Below are 25,551 nucleotides of genomic sequence, written 5' to 3'. Positions count from 1 at the left end.
ACACCCCAATCTTCCCTAAGCCTCCACTCCTACCCTTTCATGCCTGCACACTGTATATTTGGTGTCACTGTTTATTAAAGATAACTAATGCCCTAAGTCTTTATTTACTTCTGTTTATTGCTATTTTAGCAAGAGTCACCAGAGAGCAGCTATGCTTCTGGTCCACTCGGGTTCTTTAATCACTGTTAGTAGGTAAAATCATCTGTGACAACTAATCCAAAAAGCAGATTATATTTATTTTGGCTACAGTGGCTTGCAATTCGTTAAAATCAACAAAGCCTTTTCATTAGCCCCCTGCTGATGTCCTAAAAACAGACATTTCAAGGGTCTCAAAGCACTGAGCTACACATATGCAGCCAAGCTAATTCTGACAGATTCTCAGTGCCATTCTTAACACTAAATCTTATTAAACTAACAAACAAGAAACAGAACCCCTCTGCTTTCATACAAAGGCTTAATTAACATGCCTAAACTCCAAAATCAAAATCATAGCTGCAAAACTCCCTGAATGTGGAAACAAAACAAACACAGAGACTGTGTCATTTGTTGAGCAAGATTTACCAAAAATCGGGACTTTTCTGCTGTTTTTTTTTTTTTTTTTTTTTTTCCCAAAAAATAATGTGGGAAAGGATTAGAAATGAGAACCATAGTGCCTGTTACTCAACAGTTCTGCATGGGCGTTCTGGCCTTCAAAAGCTGGGATTGTGATTAACTGGACCGTTGGTGGAGTCGGCAGATCCGAGCAGAGGATCAAGATCTTATTCCAGGGGTTGCCAGAGATTAGAAACAGTGGCAGCAGGTTTTAAGGACAGCATCATTCCATCAACATTCCACGCACCCACCTCCTCCAACCCTCACTCCTACAACCACACTGCTGCATTTTTCTGGCACATTTCTTTTACTTGCCTGACCACCTGGCTGTCCACTGTCACAATGAAGGGCCTCTTTAACAATGAATTGGATTTTCAGGTTCACTGTCAGAAATGGGGGCGTTCCAGGGAAGATGCTCACAGCAGTGACTCAGCCATCACTGCATCACCAGGCAGTGGCCATAATTAATGAAGGTATCAAAAGGTCTACTCAAGGAGCAAAGAAGGTAGACAATGATTTATGTTTACCTAAGAGGAAGATTATTTAGCTTTGCAAGAGCTTTCAAAATGAGGGAGCCCAGAATTATTTAGAGATGGTGTGATACCTCTCCAAACCTGAAGAGAAATTTGAGGAGTGAGCAAGTGGATCCAGAAATGAAGGGCAGGGGGAGCAGACAGAGGAAGAGGTTTTCTTTCCCACATTTCCCCCTCCATAGCTCTAATTGGAAAGCCGCTATGATTTGTGTATTTCCATGACTGCTACTGCAATGGAATTACTTGTTTGTCCCTGCAGCATAATCCTGAACATTGTCAAGGATGATTACCAGATGATACTTCATGCGCGTCTCTATCCTAACACGCAGATTTCCTCTGGTTGAAAGGGGAAGCCAAAAGCAGCCCTCGAGAGCAATGGCTCACTTGGTTCTTAAAAGCACACGTGACAAGCACATCAGGCTGCCTCCGAGACCAAAAGGTCCAATTCGCCTCCACAAGGGCCAATGTCCAGCAGCCCCTTCAGCCAGGACTTCGGCTTCTTCTGGTTCATTCCATAAGCAAAAGAACTGTCTGTTAGAGCAGATAATAAAATCCAGCCTAGAAGGAAATCCACATGCAAAGCCTCTCTCAAATCAGTTTTGTCCACAGGGAAAAGTGAGCCACATCTGATATACAAGTTATCATTTTGCCTCTCCATAATTAAAACTATTGTTGCCATGGCAATCCAAAGAGTGTTGCGAATACAGGGAAGTCTCATGTCATGGCTTTTTGTTGTTATTGATAGAGTTTGCAGCTCCAGCCAGGGTATACTTATGACAGGGTAGAAATGTGACTTGGGCAAACAGGAAGCTGTAGCAAGTGAGGTGAGAAGCTCTAAAACTTCATTATGTACCTCAGATACTGTTTTCAATTGTTCCGCAGCCCCCACCTGCCATATTCCATAGATAATAAAAGTATATGGTCTTTCTTATGTATATTTACATCTAGTAGCTCTCCCCAGCATACCCCAAAGCTTCCTGGTTTTCTTCTGTATCATCTGCTACTATCTACCCAAGAAGATTTTCAGGTCATTGAAACAAATAGGAACCACAGGCAGTTCTCCCACAAGGAGACAAAAGTTTGGGGACTTAAACAGGATGGCTCAACAGGCTGAACGACTGTTGTTATGTAAAACATGTTGGCCAGGTGCGGTGGCTCACACCTGTAATCTCAGCACTTTGGGAGCCTGAGGAGGGCAGATCATGAGGCCAGGAGTTCGAGACCAGCCTGGCCAACATAGTGAAACCCCATCTCTGCTGAAAATACAAAATTTAGCTGGGCATGGTGGCGTGCACCTGTAGTCCCAGCTATTCGGGAGGCTGAGGCAGGAGAATTGCTTGAACCCGGGAGGCGGAGGTTGCAGTGAGCTGCGATCGCGCCACTACACTCCAGCCTGGGTGACACAGCGAGAGTCCGTCTCAAAACTAACAAACAAACAAACAAACAAAAAAACCTGTTAAGACAAGCAAGACTGCAGCGGTTCACCTGACGAATATTTCAATTTTATACTTCTAAGGTTATTCTCAAATATAAGAGAAGAACATGCCCCTGAGGTTTTTCTGTTTTTTGGGGGACAAGAGGTTGGGTTTTTATTTTTATTTTTGGAGGCGGAGAACATGCTCCCTCTTTTCCTGGTTTATTCAAAGTGGGTCTGATTGGCTGGGCGTGGTGGCTCACTCCTGTAATTCCAGTACTTTGGAAGACCAAGGCGGGAGGATCGCCTGAGGTCAGGAGTTTGAGACTAGCCTGGCTAACATGGTGAAATCTCGTCTCTACTAAAAATACAAAAATTAGCAGGCATGGTGCTGTACTCCTGTAATCCCAGCTACTCAGGAGACTGAGGCAAGAGAATCACTTGTAACCCGGGAGGTGGAGGTTGCAGTGAGCCAACATCGCACCACTGCACTCCAGCCTGGGAACAGAGCTAGACTCCAGAAAAAACCCAAGTGGGTCTGCTGTTCACAGTTCATGATCACGTCAGGAGAAAACAATCTGATCGAGCAGGAGAAAAAGGCCACACAAACAACTCCACAGCCCTCAGACAACCCTGAAATCTGGCACACATCAGCAAGCAAAAATCCAGGATGGATGGACCGGTGTTTTCCAGACTTGCCAGACCCAAAGGAGCACCTTGGGCACTTGTTAGAACACAGATACCAGGCCCCTGCCCTGGAGCCGCTGCTTCTGCAGATTTGTACACACCTGGGAAACACCAGATCACATGAATTTGGCCAGGTGCTCTAAGGGACACACCACACTCTCATAACTGAGTAAAAAACTAAATCCAGAGCCAAAGAAACTGAGGAGACAGAGGACTTGTTCCCTGGCCTGTTCTGTGGGAACAGGTACTTCAGCTCAACCACTTTCCTTCCCAGGAAAACCGAGAACACCTGTGGAAAAAAAAAATCACCCCTGTTACTTTCCTGTGGCTCTTACACATGAAATGTGAATCCATGAAGTCCAAAGACCAAAAGGTTTGGCAATATTTATTTGGCAGAGGAGCGAAGGGGGAAAAGTTACGTTTATTTTTAAAATTTTATTTTTCAATGAAAAATAATAGGAGAGAAACTAGCCATTTAAAACTCAGGAAAATAAACTAGTTACTTGTTTTGTAGCCTGAGAGGGAAATTGCACTTGCAGCAATAGAGATACAAAAAAAAAAAAAAAAAAAAAAATGTATAATGTTTCACTTAATACTGGGGACAGTAGCTCAAGATGTTGAAAGAAGCATATAATATGTCCCCTGGGGGATCTGAAGGTAGCAGTGTAGGTGACAAAAAAGCCTGGAGGATTGAGGTTGAGAAGGAAGCTTTCATCTGGTCAAATGAGCAGCCAGAGCGCAGGGTGGAATGCTGAACACTGGATGCAGCACGCTGTCACTAAGCGAGCTCTCCCTGCACAAAGAATAGCCCAACAGAGCACCAATTACTATATTTCATGGACACTCTGTCTCACTGGAATACAACTTGCTGGGGGATTAGTGTCTAGAGAGAAAGTCTCAAATAAACTTTTATTAAAAGACGGGATGCTTAGAAATGGCAACTGCTCCTTTTTAATTCCAAAAGCAATCCGAACCGTAACTCAAGAGTTCTGCCGTCTGATAACTGAGTAAAATCCAATGCTGTTCTTGAAATTTTATAGACATTCCTCTCTTTCTAAGTACATGAATAGTGTATATACACTCTTCAAAGACTCGATTTTTCTCTTTTGTAGCAAAATGGCAAGAGCCTATGGGAATGCGGTGCCCGGAGCAATGTTCCTTTTTGCTTAGAAGCGACCTGCTAATCACCTGCAAGTAATAATAGACTACAAGGGAGGCAGCCTGAAGACGGCCCCTCACCACCCCGAAGGGCAAGGGTTAAGTAGAAACAAAGCGAGGGAGTCTTTCCTGGCCTGAGGGAGCTCTGCAAAGTGACCAGTGAGAATCTCCCCAAGGATGGATCCAAGGGACTGAGGAGCAGCAGTTAAAGATCAGAGGCAACTTGAAATGGGCCAACGTGCTGAGCTTCTGAAGTAGAAAGAAAAAGGATAATACTTCCAAAAAGCTAACACAATTTTAGGGCCAGCCATATCTTGGAAAGTGACTTGCTCTGCCTTTAGGCTGAGAGGTTGAACTTGATGGGTAAGGCACACCATCAGCCCCTCTCTGCAGGCTGGGAAATTTCCTTCAGGAATATGACGTTCTTTTACTCCAAGGCAGCACTGGTGCCATACTTGATGCTGGCACTGCCGGACGGGGCTCCCAGATCATGAAGGAGAGCACTAGCTTTGCAAGGGGTATGACGAAATCTGGCTATTCTTACTGGTGTACTTTAACCCAAGAGAACTTAGAGCAGACAATTCAAAGGGCATTAAAGGCTTAGAAAACTGTAGCTAAGAAGTTGTTAAGGGAAAAGAGTTTAATCCAGTTCCAATCTTTAACTTCGAAAGAATTCAGACACATGAGGGATTTTCATGGGGTGAGTTTTAGTAATTCCTTTCCAGTTACTGAAAAGACAAGGAGAAGAAAAGGGCCCAAAATAGTCTAGTTAAAAAGAAGAAAGTCTTGACCATGAGGGATTGGAACCTAATGGTGATTGTGGAATCTCTTTCTTCATATTATAGTTAATTATAGAATAGATATACATCAATCTTGCGCTGAGGGCTCTCCCTGTGTGAAATTTGTAGAATGGCTTTGAATTGATTGACTCTTCCTTTTTTCCCCTGTAAAATATCTGTGGCCAAACTCCCTTTTAGCCTCCACTTTTTCTCACCTCTTTTCCCCAGTGTCTCCTCTCAGAGGATGTCTCACTTTTTTCTGCCCCTTCTAGCCATCCCACTCCTCCATTTCAATAACAAGGGAAGGTTAAAAAAAGGAGCATCTCTCAACCCCACTTCTCAATATTTACTATCATTAGAAATTCATAGCATCCATCTTCATTGCCTTCTTCACGACAAGACTGCCATGACGCAATGGGAACATCTCATCTTCCTCCTGTCACAGCCTCTGTGTTCATGGACATTTTTGATGACTTTCCTAAGCACATTGATGATTCTTCCATCTATCCTTTCCTTCCTTGATTAAATCCTCCAGCTGCATGCTACTGACCATCTCCCGGGTTACTAGATTACATGGAGAATTATGTATTTTAGGATATAAAACAATGGTATCCTATGGAAGCAATCCAAATGTTCATCAACGAATGAATGGAAAAACAAATTGTGGTAGCTACATACAGTGGAATATTATTCAGCCTTGGAAAAGAGTAGGATTCCGATACATGCTACAACCAGGATGAACCTTAAAGACACGAGGCTGAGAGAAATAAGGCAGACACAAAAGGACAAATGCTGTATGATTTTACTTATTTGAGGCACCCAGAGTAGTCAAATTCATAGAGATAGAAAGAATGGGGGATGCTAGGGACAGGTGGGGAGCGGAAATGGGAATTATTGTTGAATAGGTACAGAGTTTCAATTTAAGATGATGAAAAATGTCTAGAGATGGATGATGAACAACAATGGGAATGCACTTAATGCCACTGAACTGTATGTACACTTAGAAATGGCTAAAGTAGTTAATTTTCCTACCACAATAAAAAAATACTGGAAAAAAAAAAAAACATACTGGTCTCCCAAATTTGAATGTGAATGCTCAAGTCACACCTGATTGTTTCACAAGACACTTGTCAGGCTTAGTTAACAATTGGTAGTGCAAGTTTGTCACTCACATTCCTTCCTTCCTCCTTCCCTCCCTCCCTCCTTCCTTCCCTTCCTTCCTTCCTTCCTTCCTTCCTTCCTTCCTTCCTTCCTTCCTTCCTTCCTTCCTTCCTTCCTTCCCTCCCTCCCTCCCTCCCTCCTTCCTTCCTTCCTTCCTTCCTTCCTTCCTTCCTTCCTTCCTTCCTTCCTTCCTTTCTTCCTTCCTTCTTTCCCTTAAGAAATACGTATTATGCAACTACTCTGTGACAAGTACAATACTAAAAGATGGGACTCAATAGAATTCACAACCCAGAAGAGAAAAGGGACTATCAAAAAGGAAATACATCTCCCATCAAATTTTAAACATAGGAAATGAAAGCTTGGGAACATATAATGAAGACTTGACCCAGTGCCTGTGTGGAGGGGAGGTGGGAGAGGGAGTGCTTGGAAGAAATATTTTTAACCTGAGACCTCGAATTTGAATAAGAGATGGGCAGAAAAACAAGGAGTACGTAGAAGAATATTCCAGACAGAGAGAATGGTATTTGAAATGAGAAAGAACGCAAGGTTTAGTGCATCACAGGTGGTTGGCTTTGCAGGAGTTTAGAAAAGCAGAGAAGCACGTGATCAGGCCTGAAAGGTGGGCAGAGTGCAGACCACAGGGGGCCTGGGAGATGGTATTAAGTCTTTCAGACTTTTTGTTCTAAATGCCAAATGAGAATATTGGATCAGACCCCCTAGGTCTCTTCCTGCTTCGTGATGCTATTCAACTATAAAATGCTACATCGGTGATCCCTTTCTGAGCACAACTGCCGTGTCAGTCCTGCCGTCATCCTCCTCATGTTCTCATAGAAAGGGTACCTGATTTCCAGCCCTCAGAAAACCCCCTAACACCCATACTTTATCACTCTTACTTTACCTAAGTTATTAGTCACCACCTGATTTCATTCGACATCCTTCCTCTCTGAGTCCAGGAGAGACCCCTCACCACTGTCCTCACCTCATGGACATTTTGCCAAGTTTATTATGTAATCTTACTTTCTGACTCACATCCCCTTCGAAGAACCTTTCTCTGACTCACTTCTCCCTTTTCTCACACATCCTTCTTTTTCTCTTACATCTTTAATCTCCCTTCTAACCTCTTTCCTTCTGCTTCAGATACTCTCAGTCTCTTCTATATCCATATTGCTTTTTGGTTCTCAAGTGCAAAGGAAGATGTGAACATGGCTCATTACCAATTCATTCTACTTAACTTCAACTTTGACCTCCACCATGAATACCAGGTGATCCATTTATTCATCCCCTGAGCATTCCCTGGCTCACTTCCTTCTGAGGTTTATTTAGAATTACTCTCTCCTCAAGCTTCAACCCCCCATTTTCAGAGTGACTTTACATTCTACTTATTCTGTGAGTGTCCTCTCTGCCCTTGCCTCTGCTGTCCATGGGTCTGTTTCTAGAGATGAGTTTAGTCTTCTAGTCTTTGTCAGGGTGGATGAGACTTCACTGTGTTAAAGACCTGGGATCTGCAAAGATGTATAAGACACAGTTCTTGTCCTTCCAGAAATTTCAATCTAGTTAAGAACCTGTAGAAATATAGCACTATAATACATTGTTGTTTCAGCATGAGTCTTAAATAGTACTAACAGACACTTCAACATCTAGATTTCTTCTAGCTCAAGGTGTCAGGAAAAGCTGCAGGAAGGAGGTGACATTTAAGCTGAGCCTTGAAAGATAAAGCAGATTCCAGTTAACTTGTCAAAGGGTAATGGAGAAGGTCCCAAAAAGAAGGAACTGCAAATGGGAAGCATTGTCTGTAGAACACACAAGTTTCCACGATGATTACACTTTTTAAAGTGAAGAAGAGCAACTAGAGGTGGGTGATGGGATAATGCTGTGGAGAGCTTAACTGCCCAAGTAGGACAGATCTCACCAGAGATAATGGGAACTCATGTGATTTTTGTAAGGAAAGCTGGCATGTTAAGGGATATTATTCTGGTGTGGCTGATGTGGGGCTTGGAAGTTGAGAGGCTAATGGCTAAGTTCAGTGAGGGGCCACCTGTCACTGTCTGGTCCCAAAGCAACTAGGAGAAGGTACATGGATATTAAAGATGACATGCACGTTTCTCTTCATTCTCATATGAGGATCCTTGTCCCTTGTCCATCCCTAATCATTTTGGGGGAAGGTATTCCTTATCCTTATTGACTTATTATTTCATTTTTTTCTAATCTCACCTTCAGAGCTTTCTTTGTCTTCAGCTTAAAATACCTTTCTCTGGCCTACCTTTTGTGTAAAATAAGAGAAATTCAGGAAAATAATTCTCCCTTGCTATGCAAAACGTTTTCCCTTGACCCACTCTGAGAAACTGCTCCTTCCTTATTCTGGAAAATAGACTTGTCTTTTCAAAGTTTTCCAGCTCCCTGGCTTGCTCCTTTGCTCCCCTGGGAATCTTCCCACCCCTGCTGCCTCAGCCTTAGAGGTTCAGCTGGGATGTTGCCCTCAGGAGGACCAGCCACACCCCGCCCTCCAGCTGTCCCAGGTGCCCTCTTCAGGGTTCTCCTGGCACTCGGAGCACCCTTGGTTACAGCACTGATCACACAAAGCAGAAATCCCTGCGCTCTGCAGTCATCTCCCCACTCATCTATGAGCTGTGGGAAGCAGGGATCATGTTGAAAAGACATACAAAATATTTAGAATTAAAAAAATTTTTTCTTCCTTTCAGAGGAGAAGCCAATCTAATCAAGACAGAAAAATGAGAAACCACAAAAAAAAAACCCACTATATAAATATATTTGACTTCTTCTCTATCATGAAAGATAATCCAAACCAAAACTAAAAGGTAAAAATAAGGTCAGACGCGGTGTGGCTCATGCCTGTAATCCCAGCACTTTGGGAGAGCGAGGCGGGTAGATCATGAGGTCAGGAGTTCAAGACCAGCCTGGTCAACATGGTGAAAATACAAAAATCAGTCGGGCGTGATGGCGCGCGCCTGTAATCTGAGATACTCGGGAGGCTGAGGCAGCAGAATTGCTTGAACCCAGGAGACAGAGGTTGCAGTAAGCTGAGATTGCACTCTAGCTTGGGAGACAGAGTGAAACTCCATCTTTGGTGGGGGCAGGGGAAAGTGAAAATAAAATAAGGAAACATTTCTATAACACATTTAAGAAAAAGAGGTCAATATTGTTAGTACACAAGAAGTTTCAACAAAGAAGGAAAATGACGAGATTTCAATAGAAAAAAATTGGAAGCGCAGTAAATCCACGTGAAGAAGATACAAATGACCACTAAAGTTGTAAAAGATCTTCAGCCTCATTTATAATTTTAAAATTGCAAATTGAAATAAGATACTACTTCCCGATAATAAATTGACAAAAAGTAAAGTCTATTAGAACTATGGCTAGCAATTGGGTCCTCGCACAATTTTGGTAGGGGTGTGTGTGTGTGTGTGTGTGTGTTTAGAGACAGGGTCTCTCTTGCTCTGTCCCTGAGACTGAGGTGCAGTGATGTGATCATGGCTCACTGCAGCCTCAAATTCCTGAATTCCTGAGCTCAGGTGATCCTCCCCCTTCAGTCTCCTGAGTAGCTAGGAATAGAGGTACATGCCACCAAACCTGGCTTTTTTTTTTTTTTTTTTTTTTTTTTTTTTTGGTAGAGAACAAGGTCTTGCTACATTGTGCAGCCTGTTATCAAACTCCTGGCCTCAAGCAATCCTCCCATTTTGGCCTCCCAAAGTGCTGGGATACAGGCATGAGCCACCATGTCCAGCCAATTTATATAATTTGTTTAGATCCACAGAAAATTTCTTATAAAATTGAAAATATAGATACACTTTGGCTTAGCAATCCTACTCTAGATAACCATCCTACAGGAGTAAGACCACAAGAATTAAAAAATTTCCTGCTTTCAAATCACAGCTCTTCTACTTGGCTGAAGCTTTTATCTTCTCTGTAACTCAATTTCTCTATCTTTGAAATAGGATAACAGCAACTACCTTATAGGGCTGTTTCCAGAATTAAATGATTTATTATATTTAAAGCACTTAAAAAGTGTGGAACATATAGAATATATTATAGTCGTTATTCTCGTTTTCCAAATTTTCTGTATTGACAATATATGCTAATTATAATTTTAAAAAGTATTTAAAGAAAGACAACGGTTTCCAATTATTTCTAAATGGACTATAAACCATTGGCCTAACTTAATGAGATGGAGCCACTTTTCTAACGTAGCCCTGCCTTCTCATAGTTTTTCACTTAGGCTTTCCAATTTTCTAGCCCCATCTCTACTCCCACCCCATGCTTGTCTGGTAAATTTTAAGAACTGGCTCTCAAATGAAAAAAAATCTTCATTTGAAAATTTGGGACACTGTCAATTTCTGTGGTGTAAACACTCCCTCCATGGTTGATTCGAGCTACCAACATGACATGGTGAACATGGAGCTGATGAGGAGATGCAGAGCAGTGCAGTATTCTAGACTTTCCATACCTCAAGAACATAGATAAGACCAAAATGTGGTGAAGAAGAATAATTGGAAAGTGATTAATTTGGAGTATTTATTACTTTTGGTTTTAATATATTGACTTATTATATGTTCATATCATTCAATTTTTAAGAAAATTAAATTATAACTGGATCACAAAATTCCTAGAAATTTAACAAGTGACTCTCTTAGTAAGAACAGGCTCTGGTGCATCACTGACCTCTCTGCTTCAAGAGCTCTGCACTCATATTCCTCATTTGCATTCTCCCTTGGACTCTAGCTTTGCCTCCCTCCTGGTCTGCTCCCCCACCTTCCCTCCACTAACCCCTGGCCTACCTTCTTGCAGGATATCCTGCAAGAAGAACCCAATGCCTTCTTGCAGGATATCAGCACCCCACTGGCCCTTCCCTTGGCCAATTCTGTTAGCAATTTTGAAGAATACTATATATTTAGCAGCTCAGTATGTGTATTTTATTATCCTTATTACTGATTATTTTGTGTATCATCCTTTCTCCCAACTCCAAGTTAGATTATATTGGTGTGTTAGTCTGTTCTCACGCTGCTGATAAAGACATACCAGAGGCCAGGTGTGGTGGCTCACGCCTGTAATTCCAGCACTTTGGGAGGCTGAGGCGGGTGGATCACCTGAGGTCAGGAGTTCGAGACCAGGCTGGCCAACACGGCGAAACCCCGTCTCTACTAAATATACAAAAATTAGCCAGACGTGGTGGTGAGGACCTATAATTCCAGCTACTTGGGAGGCTGAAGCAGGAGAATTGCTTGAACTCAGGAGGTGGAAGTTTCAGTAAGCCAAGATCATTCCACTCCACTCCAGGCTAGGAGATAGAATGAGACTCCATCTCAAAAAAAAAAAAAAGAAAAAAAAAAGAAAGAAAGAAAGAAAGAAAGAAATACCTGAGACTGGGTCATTTATGAAGAAAAAGGTTTAATGGACTCACAGTTCTATATGGCTGAGGTGACCTCACAATCACGGCAGAGGGTGAAAGGCACGTCTTACATGGCGGCAGAAAAGTGAGACTGAGAGCCGAGAGAAAGGCGATCAGATCTTGTGAGACTTATAAAGCCACCGGATCTCATGAGACATATTCACCACCACGAGAACAGTATGGCGGAAACCGCCTCCATGATTCAGTTATCTCCCACACAGTCCCTCCCACAACACATGGGAATTATGGGAGCTACAATTCAAGATGAGATTTGGGTGGATCACAGCCAAACCATATCAATTGTTTTTAAAAAAGTGGTTATCCACTGACAGAAAGGGTTGGGAGAGTGCATATTGGTGACTCTTCTGATATGTCACCTCCAATGTCCACTTCACTTAGGTTAGAGGACTACTATTTTATATATTTTAATCTTAGCACAGTGAGTAGCTGGTATGTAGTAAGCACTCAGTAACTACATGTAAACTGAAAATTTAAGATATTTTAGTAGATAAACTAAAACCCTATTAACTAGTAATTAGCTGAAAATGTAGATTCCTGGTCAATGTAGGTGTAATAACATAGGAAAAATCAAACTATTTTTCCTACTCTCACACTCAACACAGACACTTCTGTGCTCAGAAGTATGGGCTTGCTTTTGCTTTCCCATACATCAGTTCTCCAGTGGTCACCAACTGGGCATCCTACGATTTAACTAAATTCTGACACTCCCTACCTGGAAAAAGCATCAGATCCCACAGGTTAAGGGCTCAGTCCCACAAGACTTCCCTTCACTTCAGACATCAACTGAAAGTTGTAGGCTACCTACAACTGCTGTTTGATTTAGCTATAAATTGGAGGTTTCTATAACTCCCTTCTCTGGTTTGACTGATTTGCTAGAGCAGCTCACAAAACTCGGAGAAACACTTGCTTTTACTGGTTTATTATATTTATAAAGGATATTATAAAGAATACAGACGAACAGCCAGCCAGATAAAGAGGTGCATAGGGCAAGGTATATGGGAAGGGACACAGGGTTATCAAGCTCTTTCCAGGCATGCCACTTTCCCAGAACCTCCCCATGTTCAGCAACCCAGAAGCTCTCTGAAATTTCAAATTGAAATCCCACAGTTTAGGAATCTTTTTTTGGGCCAGAGGGGGAATGGAGTCTTGCTCTGTTGTCCAGGCTGGAGTGCAGTGGAGTGATCTTGGGTCACTGCAACCTCCACCTCCCAGATTCAAGCAATTTTCCTGCTTCAGCCTCCTGAGTAGCTGGGATTACAGGCACATGCCACCATGCCTGGCTGATTTTTGTATTTTTAGTAGAGATGGGGTTTCACCATGTTGGCCAGGCTGGTCTTGAACTCCTGACCTCGTAATCTGCCTGCCTCAGCCTCCCAAAGTGCTGGGATTACAGGTGTGAGCCACCGCATCTGACCCAGATTAAGGAGTTTTACAGTGGCTTCATCCTGTAAGCATGGTCAATTATTAACTCAATCTTCAGCTTCTCTCCCCTTCCTGGAGGATGAGGGGTGTGGTTGAAAGTTCCAAGCTTGTAATCATGGCTTGATTTTTCTGGTGACCAGAACCCATTTGGGAGACCTCCAAAAGTCACCTCAATAGAACGAAAGACACTCCTGTCAAACAGGAAATTCCAAGGGATAAACAGCTCTGTAGTCAGGAATGTGAAGGTCGGGGGTGTTGTGGGGGCAACAGAGAACAAATACATATTTCTTTTTATAAATCACAACCTCATAGTAGATGCTTGGCTTCTTGTACCATGCATGCAAGAAACAACAATATGGTTGTGGTACTTGTACTGAGGTACAATCATGAGAAAACAAGTTAGCATGTCAGTATCGTTCTTATAAAAGAAATGAAATAAATGTCTTTTACGAAGGATCTAATTCACAAGCACATTACCATTAAGAGAATACAGTGGTTGATGACTATTAATGTGAAAATGACCACCATTTGGATGTTCCTGCTGTCACCTTCTTAGAGACTTTGGGGATGGGTAAACTCACACATGCACAAACACACACACAAGCACACAACACACACAAACACACACACACGAGTATAAATATAAATATATATGGCCAGACCATATACTTACTTTATGCAAAACAATTTTAAATTCCAAGTTTGATAGCTATGAACAAACTTCATTAAAAATAGTATTTAGAGATCAAATTGTTTTACTCCTGCTTACTTTGAAATAACATCATAATTAACTTTTCTCTCATGGATCTTGAGAAAAAAAAAAAAAAGAAGACGACGAACAGCAAGAGACAGCTAATGGCCTTCATATCCCCATGTAAATTTTGGCTTATACTAAAACACTCAAGGACAAGTATCAGCAGTAAATCATATAACCTACATTTCAGAATCAAAATTGCCACATTGCACTCTTTCTGAAATCAGAGGAGAAATTTCAGATTGTTATTTGCTCAAATCTATTTGCATTCCCTGGGCACATACCCAGTGGCAGAACTTCACCCAGAGGCATTCTCAGGCCATCCTGAAACATCCACCCTGCAGATTAGCCACACTTGCAAACTCAAGAACTGTATGAGTGGGTTTTTCCCTTTTAATTGGTACTTATCTTTGCCCCCAAGAAAGATATTTTTCAAGTACTCTGTATAGTAACAAAAAAGAAAAGAAAAAAAAAAACCTCAAATTTTTTGTACCTCTTAGCCACCCATAAGCTTTCTGCTAATTCTGTCATAAATAAATAGAATTGACAAAGACATTAAAGAGGGAAACAATAAAAATAGTCAGGAAGAGCAGAAAAAAAGATTGTCACGATATTCGGTCTCGTTTCGTCAAAAAGGTATTAAAGTGCCAATGATATAAAAATAGACTTGAACAATTTTTTCTAAAGGAAGGGGGTAGCTACTCCCAGACTACATAAGATGGGTGTCAAAAAGGTTTCATTGATTAGTTGATAAGTTTGCCTGTGAGTGATTAGTCAATTAGTCAGAAAGGTTTGAATTAGTTACTAGAGCTCTGACTCCCATGAATAAATGCCGGGAGTCTTCTCCCCCACCCTCTGTGACAGATGATATCTGTTTTCTCCTGTGAGTTTGAATTTAAGAGCCACTGAAGCTCAGCAACAGTATATTCTGGCTCAAATGAGCTGAAAATTGCATTCAATTTGAATTTCAAAAATCGAGGGGAGGAAGCGGGGAAAAAACCTCAGCACCCATCAAGTCCCTACACTCTTCAACTACTTCCTGCTGCTTAGCTCTATTCCGCCAGGCTGGGGACCTGAAACCCAGGATGTGTTGCAGGGGAAAGAGCATCGCTGGATTCCTGCCCAGTCTGAGTTTAAAAATAAACTTTTTATAGTCAGGATCAAAGCAAACCTCACTTTTATGCACATGCATAATGCAGAATGTGACCCACCAAAGAAACAGATTTACCTTTTCCAAACTGAAACTGGCCTGCTTTATTATTTTTTTTTTTCTTTACGTTCTCTGGAGGTGATAAAGGTGAAGGTGTTTTTCTTGGGAAACTCTGGAAAAGCAAATTCTTTTCTAAATTAAAATTAATTCCTCTTCAGCTCACTTAAGACCCTCATTCTTTGTGGCTCGGTGCCCCCAGCTCACCCACCTCACATTACAAAGCAGACGTGTTCTTGAAAAGTTGAGCAAGTAGCTATTGATTTTTCAAATCAAGTCATATTTTAAATGCTCTAAGAGAGTTGGTTATTTAAAGGAATCTTGTGATAAATTATTTTTTAAAGCCAATCTATTTTTAGTGTACAAATCATTGCTCCTTCCTGCAATGGCATATTAAGCGTGAATTTGAAGCCTATCCAAGTTTTCTGAAAGCAGGGCACACCTGTAGTCCACAAGAAGTAGATGTAAGTGTTACCAATATTTAAAACTAAACTGATGCTACGCAAAACAACAGATGATATCCCAGAATCATGTAACTGAACGGTTTGGGGCCAGAACTCCATTTTATGACAGTTGGAGCTGAAGGAGGAAAGAGAACGCCAAATTCATTCCAATGGACTTCAGACATGAAAACATATTCTCCCGCTGACTAAATTACTCTCAATTTGCAAATTAAGCAACCTGGGTGCCATGAAAAAGGTAATTCAACTTCTAAAGTGCCATTTTCCACACTGAAGCAGGAGTCTGCTGAATGCCGTTCAGAAATATGCCTTATTCCAAAGGGTTCAGTACCAAGCACCATTGAAAGGCATCATTGCCAGTGAGCACGCACGGATTCCTGTTCACTTACTCTGCACTGGCCTCTGCAGCAAGATCTCAGAGTAACTAACACATCAGAGATCCTGCATTAGAGGAGGCAGTGGCTCTTCATCCTTCCTGAGTTACAAACCTGTGTGCGAGTATGATGAATGCACAGACACTCTGCAACAAAAGAGTCCTTCCACGCTATGATCCCCGTATGACAGTCATTACAACCACAACGGAGTTCATGGATCCAAGTGAAGGACCTGGGTCTAGGATATTAACTGACTAACTAATGGTAACCTGGGAAAGTTAGTATTACATAATTTCCCTTCAAAAATGGAGTGAAGTAGACAGATATCCCTGGAAAGAAATGGGTATTCAATTGAAATCTAATGGATACTAAGAACTTTTACTAAGTTCACAGAAGGTAGAATTAGAAAGAGAAGGATCTCTATCTTAAACACAGGACAAGACATAAAGAAGAGTAATATTTTACTTCTTAGGCATCACTGAAAGACAAAAATTAAGAATTAGTCTGACTTTCACAACCTCAGCTTACTGGTCAATACAGTGAATCAACAGAAACTCGGGAAAACCTTTCCAAAGCAACTACAGGATCACTACAACACACACTCAGTAAAGTCCAATCTGCCAGAATATCCTACACACAGACAAAAAACAACAACAACAAAAAAAAACACTTTAAAAGCATTTAAAATGATGTTTTTACATTGTAAAAGGCAGAATGAGGAAAACATTGTACCTTACTATGAAATACTTGCCAGCAGCACAATAGTAGTCAAAGATGTCACGGGGCCACTTAACCCTCTAACGTGTATCACATGGTATTATGTTATATGGATTTTAAAAGAACATTAATATCTCCTAATCTTGTAGGGAGCAGCTTACCTTTCAAACTGCGACAGTGTTAGCGTAGGATTTTTTCCTTACATCTTCATAATTTAATATTGTTTCATTGATGAACCAGTAAATTGTCAGCTCTATTCATTTATGTGACGTGAGCAAGGATCCAACCCAAAAAAGGAAAAAAAAAAAAAAAGTAAGGTCAATTTTCTTGGCCGTTGCATTTAATAAAATCTCCCAGGCAATAGAGTTAAGCACACATTAATAGCTATGACTTAGTATGCTCTGTCTTTAGCAAGTCTTTGATTTTCCTATATATACACTCAGGGCTGTATTAACACTCCAACGAAGGTACAGTCCTCATTTCTTATTTTAAGATTTCTTCCTTCTCAGCTTTATCAGATTTATTAATCTTCCGCTCCTCTCTTATTTATAGCAAATGCTCTGGTTAGGGTTTCAAAGCATTTTCCATTATAATACCCATATATAACTTTCAGGAAAAAAAAAATTCTTCCAAGACCAAGGGACTTTGTACTTACTTCATATTAGTCTCAAAATATATGCATTTCTCCAAATGTGAAGGCTTTGTGTCCTATTTCTCTGATCTTCAGGAAAAAAACACAAGACAGTGGGTAGAGGTCCCAGCTTTCTAAGTGGGAAAACTTGAAGCTTCTATTTTAAGTAAACTCCAAGTGGGTTTTCACTAAACATACACTAATGATGTTTTAGGGAGATGTCCATCAAAGGAAGCTACTGGGTTGAACCTCATGAAGTTGCTGTTATTCTATCAATTTCGACCTACAAAAAAGGCAATTCCATATGATTTAACTTAATGCTTCTCATATCTTTACTAAAATATAAAAAGACTGTTCAGAGCAACAAAGCAATCCCTTGTATATCCAGGGAAATTCTGTGCTGAACTTGCAGCTCAGGAGGTGAGAAGGGAGAAGAGAAGGTTGTGACTAACAGGAGGCCGGAATGCCCCTGACAATTTGTTTGGTGCACGCTCTGGTGCAATATATTAAGTAAAAGATGTGGAGAAAATAATTACTCAGGTGGCACCAGGCCACTTTGCATCACATCCCTTGAGGCATGAATGTGGTAACTGTAGACTTTGGGGAGTGAACACTTCAAAGAGATGCCTGCATTGCATTAGAAGACCCTCAGACGAACCTCTAAATCGTTTCACTAAAGACACCCTTCAGACTCATTGCTTTCCCGCTTTCTTTCAAGAATAAGGTTAAAAGTAAAATGCTTGGCATATAAACTAGATTGAGGTTTCAATCCCAACATCCCCCTACACCCAGCAGTTGGAATCATACCTTGGTAATTTACTGTAATGCTAAAGAGAAACTATTTGAATACTAGAAAACAGAGGGATCATTTTTAAATAATTTCTTGCATAAAGTGAGCTGAAGATCAACTAAGACAAGAGACCGAGGAGGTTTCTAGTGTAGGTTGGAATTTGACAGGGTCTAGAATCAAGAAAGGAGGGTGCTTTACATATAAAACTAGGATGGTGTTTTCAACATACCCATGAGAGAGACAGGAGGTAAGATGACTCGAATGTGAGAATCCAATCCTATTTATTTTTTAGGAGTGTGAACATAAGAACCTGTTAAAAAAAAACTGTAATTTATGTAAGTATAGAGAAACACTAGGAGAGGACCCACCCAACTGACACTAGAGGGTCAGAAGTCCAAGAAGACCTAATTTAGGTTTTTGCTTTTTTAAAAAGAAAGCACAGGACTCAGGAAGTACAAACACAGGACTTGAATCAAGAAAAATCCTTCAGGTGCTGATTTCAACAGTTAGGTGGCGGCTTTCTGTGTAATATTGCTAATGCTCATAGCCAGTGTGGCCGTAGATTTCAAGTTAACATTTAAACTCTACAACTTGTCATACTCTATCTCTGAAATGGCTGAAAATTTGAAATAATGTTAATGTTAAAACAGTGGTTTTGGGAACCAGTTCTCCTTTTGATCCCATACCAACAACTATCTCTAAGCAGAGGTGTTCCACTCAGGAGATTCAGTTTGTGGGCAAGGGGAGATGGTGGGGCATTGGAAGGGTGTATGGAATCAGTTCCTGTTACCCTTATGATTTCCTCTTATTCCAAAATGCAGTATATATTTCCCCAGAAAAATCTTGATTTAAATGGTGACAACCAATCCAGGTGAAAGATTTCTTATTCAACACTATAGGTAATATACTAAGAATGGGGGGATAAAGATTGTAAACGGCCTTTAGAAGTCCAGTAACAATATGATTGAGAAGAATTTTGTGGGTAACCCAGGAAATGCACTACTATTTATCTCACTTTTTCCCTTGTCTGCAAATATTCTAAATTCCAAACAACCAGTTTTATTTTGTTTTATTTTATTTTCAGTTTTAGATTCAGGGGGTGCATGTGTAGGTTTGCTAAAAGAGTATATTGTGTGATGCTGAGATTTGGGCTTCTACTGATCCCGTCACCCAAACAGTGAACATAGTACCAGACAGAAAGTTTTTCAACCCTTGATCCCCTCCCTCCCTCCCCTCTTTTGGAGTCCCCAGTGTCTATTGTTCTCATCTTTGTCTGTTTCTATCCAATGTTTAGCTCTCACTTATAAGTAAGAACATGTAATATTTGGTTTTCTGTTTCTGTGTTAATTCACTTACAATAATGGCCTCCAGCTGCATCCATGTTGCTGCAAAGGACATGATTTCATTCTTTTTTATGGCTGTATGGTATTCCATACTCTATATGTACCATATTTCTTTATCCAGTCCTCAACTGATGGGCACTTGGGTTGATTCCATGTCTTTGCTGTTGTGAATAGTGCTGTGTTATACATATGAGGGCAGGTGTCTTTTTGGTAGAATAATTTCTTTTCCTCTGGGTATATATCCAGTAATGGGATTGCTAGGTTGAATGGTAGTTCTATTTTTAGTTATTTGAGAAACCTCCAAACCGGTTTCCACAGAGGCTGAACTAATTTACTTTCCCACAAATAGTTATAAGTGTTTCCTTTTCTCCACAACCTCGCAAACATCTGCTACTTTTTCACTTTTAATAATAGCCACTCCTACTGGTGTAAGATGGTATCTCACTGGGGTTTTGACTTGCATTTCTCTGATGATTACTGATGTTGAGCATTTTTTCATATGTTTGTTGGTCACTCGTATGTCTTCTTTTGAGATATGTCTGTTTATGTTCTTAGCCCACTTTTTAATGGGGTTGTTTCTTGTTCAGTCATTCAAGTTCCTTGTAGTTTCTGAACATTAGTCCTTTGTAGTATGCATAGTTTACAAATATTTTCTCCCATTCTGTAGCTTGTCTCTTGATAGTTCTTTTGCTGTGGAGAAGCTCTTTAGTTTAATTAGGTCCCAGTTACCAATTATTGTTTCTGAATAACCAGTTTTAAAATGTAGACTGAGACACAACTCACAACTGTTTTGTAAGCTGATGATTGTCTATTACAAAGAAAAAATTCCAGGATTAAGAACTATCAGGTGCAGTTGCCTGGATTTTGCATTGCACGATTCCCAGGGTGCACCTTTCGTACGTATTACAAAGTGAATGATCTGCCCCACCATGGTTGTGTAGTATGAGATAGGAAGAGGAAGCCTCTGGATTCTCTTCCCTGTCCCAGAGAATATTTTTAAAACAAACATAGATAACTACATTACCAGTATCCCTTCACCCACAAAATCAGTGACCCCAAGGCAATAGGACTTACACCATCCCTACCATCATCCTCTACCATCACCAGTAGCTGCCTCTGCATTGTTGCAGGAACCTTCTTAGAAGGGGAATTACCTCTCTAAATACAGTTCTTGGGTCTCAAACTGGTTCTAAGAATAAATATTCCAATAAAAGGATAAGCCACTTAGCACACTATATTCCTCAAACATGGTAGCATGTCAGTGGAACCCAACCATTCACCCAGCTGTCCTTGGGGAAAAACACATTTTGAATTCCAAAACCTTAGGAGTATATCCTACTGTGAGGGATCTACTTACTACACACAGATACAAAACCCTGAACAGCATATACTCTCAAAAAGTGAGTGCATAGCAGAAGTAAAGATTTTTAAAAGGGGAAACACACATATTTCCTTTAATGATCCTGAAGATAACTTTAGTGTACAGCCAGGAAAAGATAAACAGAAGAATTTCCTCAGTTTTCCAGATCCTCTACCATATGTTATTCATGCGGGTTTGATTATTTGAAGGTTTTTTTTTTCAGGATTTCAATAAAGGCAATCAGGCAGGATATCTTGGGCAGGCAAGCAAGCTACAGGATGATGGGGAGATACAGGGCAAAGACAACTTCAGCTCCCCACCGCCAGGAAATATGATCTATTAAGAGATAAAATGTCATGATATAATCTATGTGATGCATCTTTTGAAAAGAAAAGTGCCTTAAAGATTATGAAATAGTTTTGAGAGTAGAAAATAATCCATCAATTTAGATACAGCTTTTTCAGTGATGGGTACAATGTAAGACTCCCTCCAGTTAAACTGAGGTCAAACATAGAATTCCAGATTTAGATCTCCCGATATTTGCCACTCTATATTTAGTCTTCACAAATTCAATAATATTGGCTACTTTCTGATGCAAACTCTGACGGAGGAAGCTTTTCTGTGAGGACAAAATATTTTTAAAATAAGAGATTTCTTCATTAAGTTGGCCCAGATCCTTGAGTCTAGCACTTTGCCAATCATTTTCCTTCCACTTTAACCCTGGAAACATGAAAAGTTAGAAAGGAAAGCGAAGGGAAATAAATAAGAGAAGAAGACATAAATGAAAGACTAAGAGAAAAGAAAAATCATGGAAAGAAACAGGAAGGTTAATAAAGAAGGAGCACATGATCTTCATTCACTCAAAGTCAGAATACCATTAATGCACCCAAAATCAAATGCAGTGCAAGTTCTTCTTGGTTTATCATCCCTTTCCCTGGAGCATGCAAGAAGGCTATGTTGATGAAGATCTTAGCGATAATGCACTCCAAAGCCCTCATTTTACCAGTAAGGAAAGGGAAGTCCTGTAAGGCAAAGTGACTTACAAAGTCATGACTAGAAGCCAGAATCACTATAGACCAGTCTAAGGTTCTACCAGTCATATCTGCCTGAAAGTGGTAATGGCTTTTCCAAGTCTTAGACAACCGCTAATCACACCAAGAGTGAGGTAAAATGGAGATGCTCTTCTCTCTCTGGGGGAATAACAGAGATCAGCTCACAGTATTAGGACCTACAGGAACAGCTGGGCAAGGCTGCAGCTGACCCAGCTTCCAGGGTAATTTGACGGTTGGAGAATAACACACTGCAAATTCAGAGGGACAAGCTCTAAGCCCAGTTTTCTCATAATTCCAACAAACCGTTGCCAGTGGTTATTATGACATAACATTTCTGTTGATTAATTGAAAGCTCCTCATTAGATCAGTCAGCTTATAATTAATAGCTCCCCTATCTTTAATAAAGTAAATAGAATGTTGTGAAATAAATGAGAGATACCAAGAATTAGCTAAAGCCTAAACCCAAATGAAAGCACCCTCTGCTCTCAACCAAGGAGGCAAAGAAACAAAAGGGGAGGGAAAAGTGGGTTTGGTTAAACAAAGATGAGAAGAGAGAGTGTTGAGGAGGGGAATGTGGGGAGGCAGGAGGCACTTGCTCAATCAGTACCTATTTTCAGAATTTCCTTCAAGCTGGCTTGAACTGAGAGCCATCAATTATTTAAAAGATGTAACATGATGCTTCCTTTGTTGAGGCAAATCTGCAAGCAAACCCCGAGAGAAAATAAAAAATGAATTAGGCAGAATTTATTAGTGTGCTTGAAGAAAACAAAGATTTAGCTATTGGAACTGACTCTTTTAGAAATGGTTCGATTTTGTCTCCTAAAATCCAGAAGCCTTTCTTCCCCCCTCTATACCTATTTATTTATTATTTTCTACAGTAGATCACACAAAAAGGGGAATGAATCATTTCCCAAACTTCTCCTTTCTTTTCAGATTCAGCTTGATGTACTGTCTTCATTTAAATTACAAATACGCTAATCTGAAACACTGTTTACCAAGTAGCATTTTAAATGAAAGATACAAGAAATTGCATCACTCACATTTAAAAAATGACTTTAGACTCTGCACCTCATAAAAAACGGCCGACAGTGTTCTCTGCCTTGGCTGCTGTATTTCAGTCCGTGAATGAAATTCAATTAGTGAGCTTTGTACTTAGGACATTATGATTCTGATGGTTGGTCTGATCAAAACTGGTGTGCCAAGTCTCAGTTCTGTTTTTTTTGGCAGACCACAGTTAAGGAAAAATTCAATAGAGATGGTTGGCAGGAGAAAAGTTAGTTTCAGAGGAGCTTACTTTTCACCATCATAAGGAAATATGTGAGGAGGAGAGCTGCTCCCTGGAACAGCTTATTATTTACTAAGTGAATGAATTAACTTTTTGAGAAACCTCAGTACCTGAGTCTGTCATTACCAGTTTTAGTACTTTCCAAAAACAGCAATTGATGTAAAATAAACCAGTACTAACTAGAACCAAGAAATCACAGATCTAATTCATCTTTAGGTTTTGATCAGCCTCAGCTTGTGTTCCAAAAGAATCCTAGAGAGACCACAGTCTTCATGATGCTATCAGAACCCTCCCAAGTAGAACAAAGCAACAGGCACCTTATAGGAAACTCCAAGCCTTTACAGTGAAGACTCAGAGTAATCGTTGGTTTGGGAGGTGCTGTATCTTTAACACTTCTGAAAACAAACCCACACACCACAAAAGCAACTGGGCTGCATCATAGGCCCTTGCATGTCTTGACCAGCTATCTGGACCACTACATCATGATTCAGGAACACCACACCCACATCTACGTGGATCAAACAGAATGGTAAGAGCAAATCAAACTGATCATTACATGACCTGATTCTTTGGCCAGCAAAAGCTGAGAAGTAATAGTGAAAATGTCCGAAGGATATACAGTCATTGGTCTACTAACAATGTTGATTAATTAGCCGATTAAGATCTGAGCATCCATTTAAATTTTAATGGTGTTTTCTTAAAACACAGACCACCCCCCTTCCTTCTTTCCTTCTTTCCTTCCTTCCTTCCTTCCTTCCTTCCTTCCTTCCTTCCTTCTCTCTTTCTTTCTTTCTCTCTTTCTTTCTTTTTTTTTTTTTTTTAGAGGGAGTCTCCCTCTGTCACCATGGCTGCAGTGCAATGGTATGATCTCAGATCACCGGGATCAAGTGATTCTCCTGCCTCAGCCTCCCGAGTAACTGAGATTATAGGTACCCACCACCACATCCAGCTAATTTCTGTATTTTTAGTAGAGACAGGGTTTCACCATGTTGGCCAGGCTGATCTCAAACTCCTGACCTCAAGTGATCTGCCCGCCTCAGCTTCCCTAAGTGGCATTAGAGGTGTGAGCCACCGCACCTGGCCTGATTTCTCTGCTTCTCTCACAGGGAATGACACCAACATCCAACTTCTTTTATAATCAGAAACAGAGAAATTATCCTTAGCATCTATGTTTTTAATCGCCGTCATCCATTTCATCTCCAAGTCTTTCCCTCTTCTTGGACAATCATTACAGGAACAATCACATGAAATTCCAAGAAAAAAAATGTAAATATACCTTTCCCAGAAGTGGCATCTGCCTTCTCGGCACACTCACTGGAAAGTGGTTCTAGGTGCTTTACATTTTGCCTGAGCGTGACCCAGGATTCAGGCCAGATGGGTAGCCTTGACTCACTGTGCCCTTGGTGCTATTTTTCCCTGACTCAAAATTGTATGCCCACATCTGTTGTTGATACGAATATATCATATTGATGGTTTTTCAGATGATAAAGAGGTTCATTCTAAAGTGAATCTTTCCTTGTGTCAAACACCAAAGGCAAAGTGCATGCTCACTTCCCTCCCATAAATGGACTTCCTCAGATGTATTTTTTTCAGAGTTAGTAAAATGACAAGCTAGAATGGCTTATTCCTAGCTTTCTAGAGCTGGGGCTGTGCATATTTACACCAAGGAAATTGGCAAACAATACAAATCAGGTGAAGTGGTTTTATTCCCCCTGGAAGAGCCAGTTTACCAGCACATCACTGAAAAGGGTTTTACTTTCATTGTTTCCTCCTTAGCAAATAAAAAGATCCATAGTGTCCTGTGTCAACACCCATCTTTTTCTCCTCTTTTCCTTTTGCCATGGAAACTAACCAACAGTTCCCCTTGTTCCTTGACACACAGCTAACCATATTCCAGCCACTCTTATGCTTATATAAGGTCATGAGATGAGTTTTCCTCCACGGAAAGAGAGTAGAAGTGACAGGAGCCTCCCCATACTTGGTCCATAAACCACCCCCCGACACACACACAATATCCCATATGGTCTCCTTTTATGCAGATGATAGATATAGGAAACTGTGGATGCTGTGTATTGAGGTCAGAGAGCCACAAGATAGAAGGAGCTCGGCCTTGAAATCATCACTTGAAAGAGACTCATCCCAATCAAGAACACCCATTAGAAACTTTATGTGAAGGAAAAATTAGCTTTTATTATATTTGAACCATCAAATATTTGGGAGTGAGTTTGATACTCCAACCACCACTGCTGAAACTAAACACTCTCTTTCCCCTCTTCTTTCAACAATTCCTCCCACCAGCTACTACGATAAATATGGAGATGAGGAATGGTCAAGATTAGGGAGAAAGAAATAGGGGACGTGGCCAGGCATAGCGGCTCACGCCTGGAATCTCAGCACCCTGCGAGGC

General features: G+C 40.7%; 1 protein-coding gene across 3 annotated transcripts in view; it reads right to left on the bottom strand.

Moving 5' to 3' along the window:
* Positions 1 to 25,551, bottom strand: part of ESRRG (estrogen related receptor gamma) — a 595,005-nt gene that overhangs the window by 424,309 nt on the left and 145,145 nt on the right. For all 3 annotated transcript variants that reach the window (XM_007988442.3, XM_073011508.1, XM_037986155.2), the window contains exon 2: positions 16,845 to 16,936. The gene's annotated coding sequence lies outside the window, so the exon portion shown is untranslated. The remainder of the gene's footprint in view (positions 1 to 16,844; positions 16,937 to 25,551) is intronic.

This window comes from Chlorocebus sabaeus, chromosome 25 (assembly GCF_047675955.1).
Source record: "Chlorocebus sabaeus isolate Y175 chromosome 25, mChlSab1.0.hap1, whole genome shotgun sequence".
NCBI classification, from domain to species: domain Eukaryota; kingdom Metazoa; phylum Chordata; class Mammalia; order Primates; family Cercopithecidae; genus Chlorocebus; species Chlorocebus sabaeus.
Note: the sequence above shows the minus strand (reverse complement) of the source record. Positions and strands in the feature narration are given on the sequence as shown.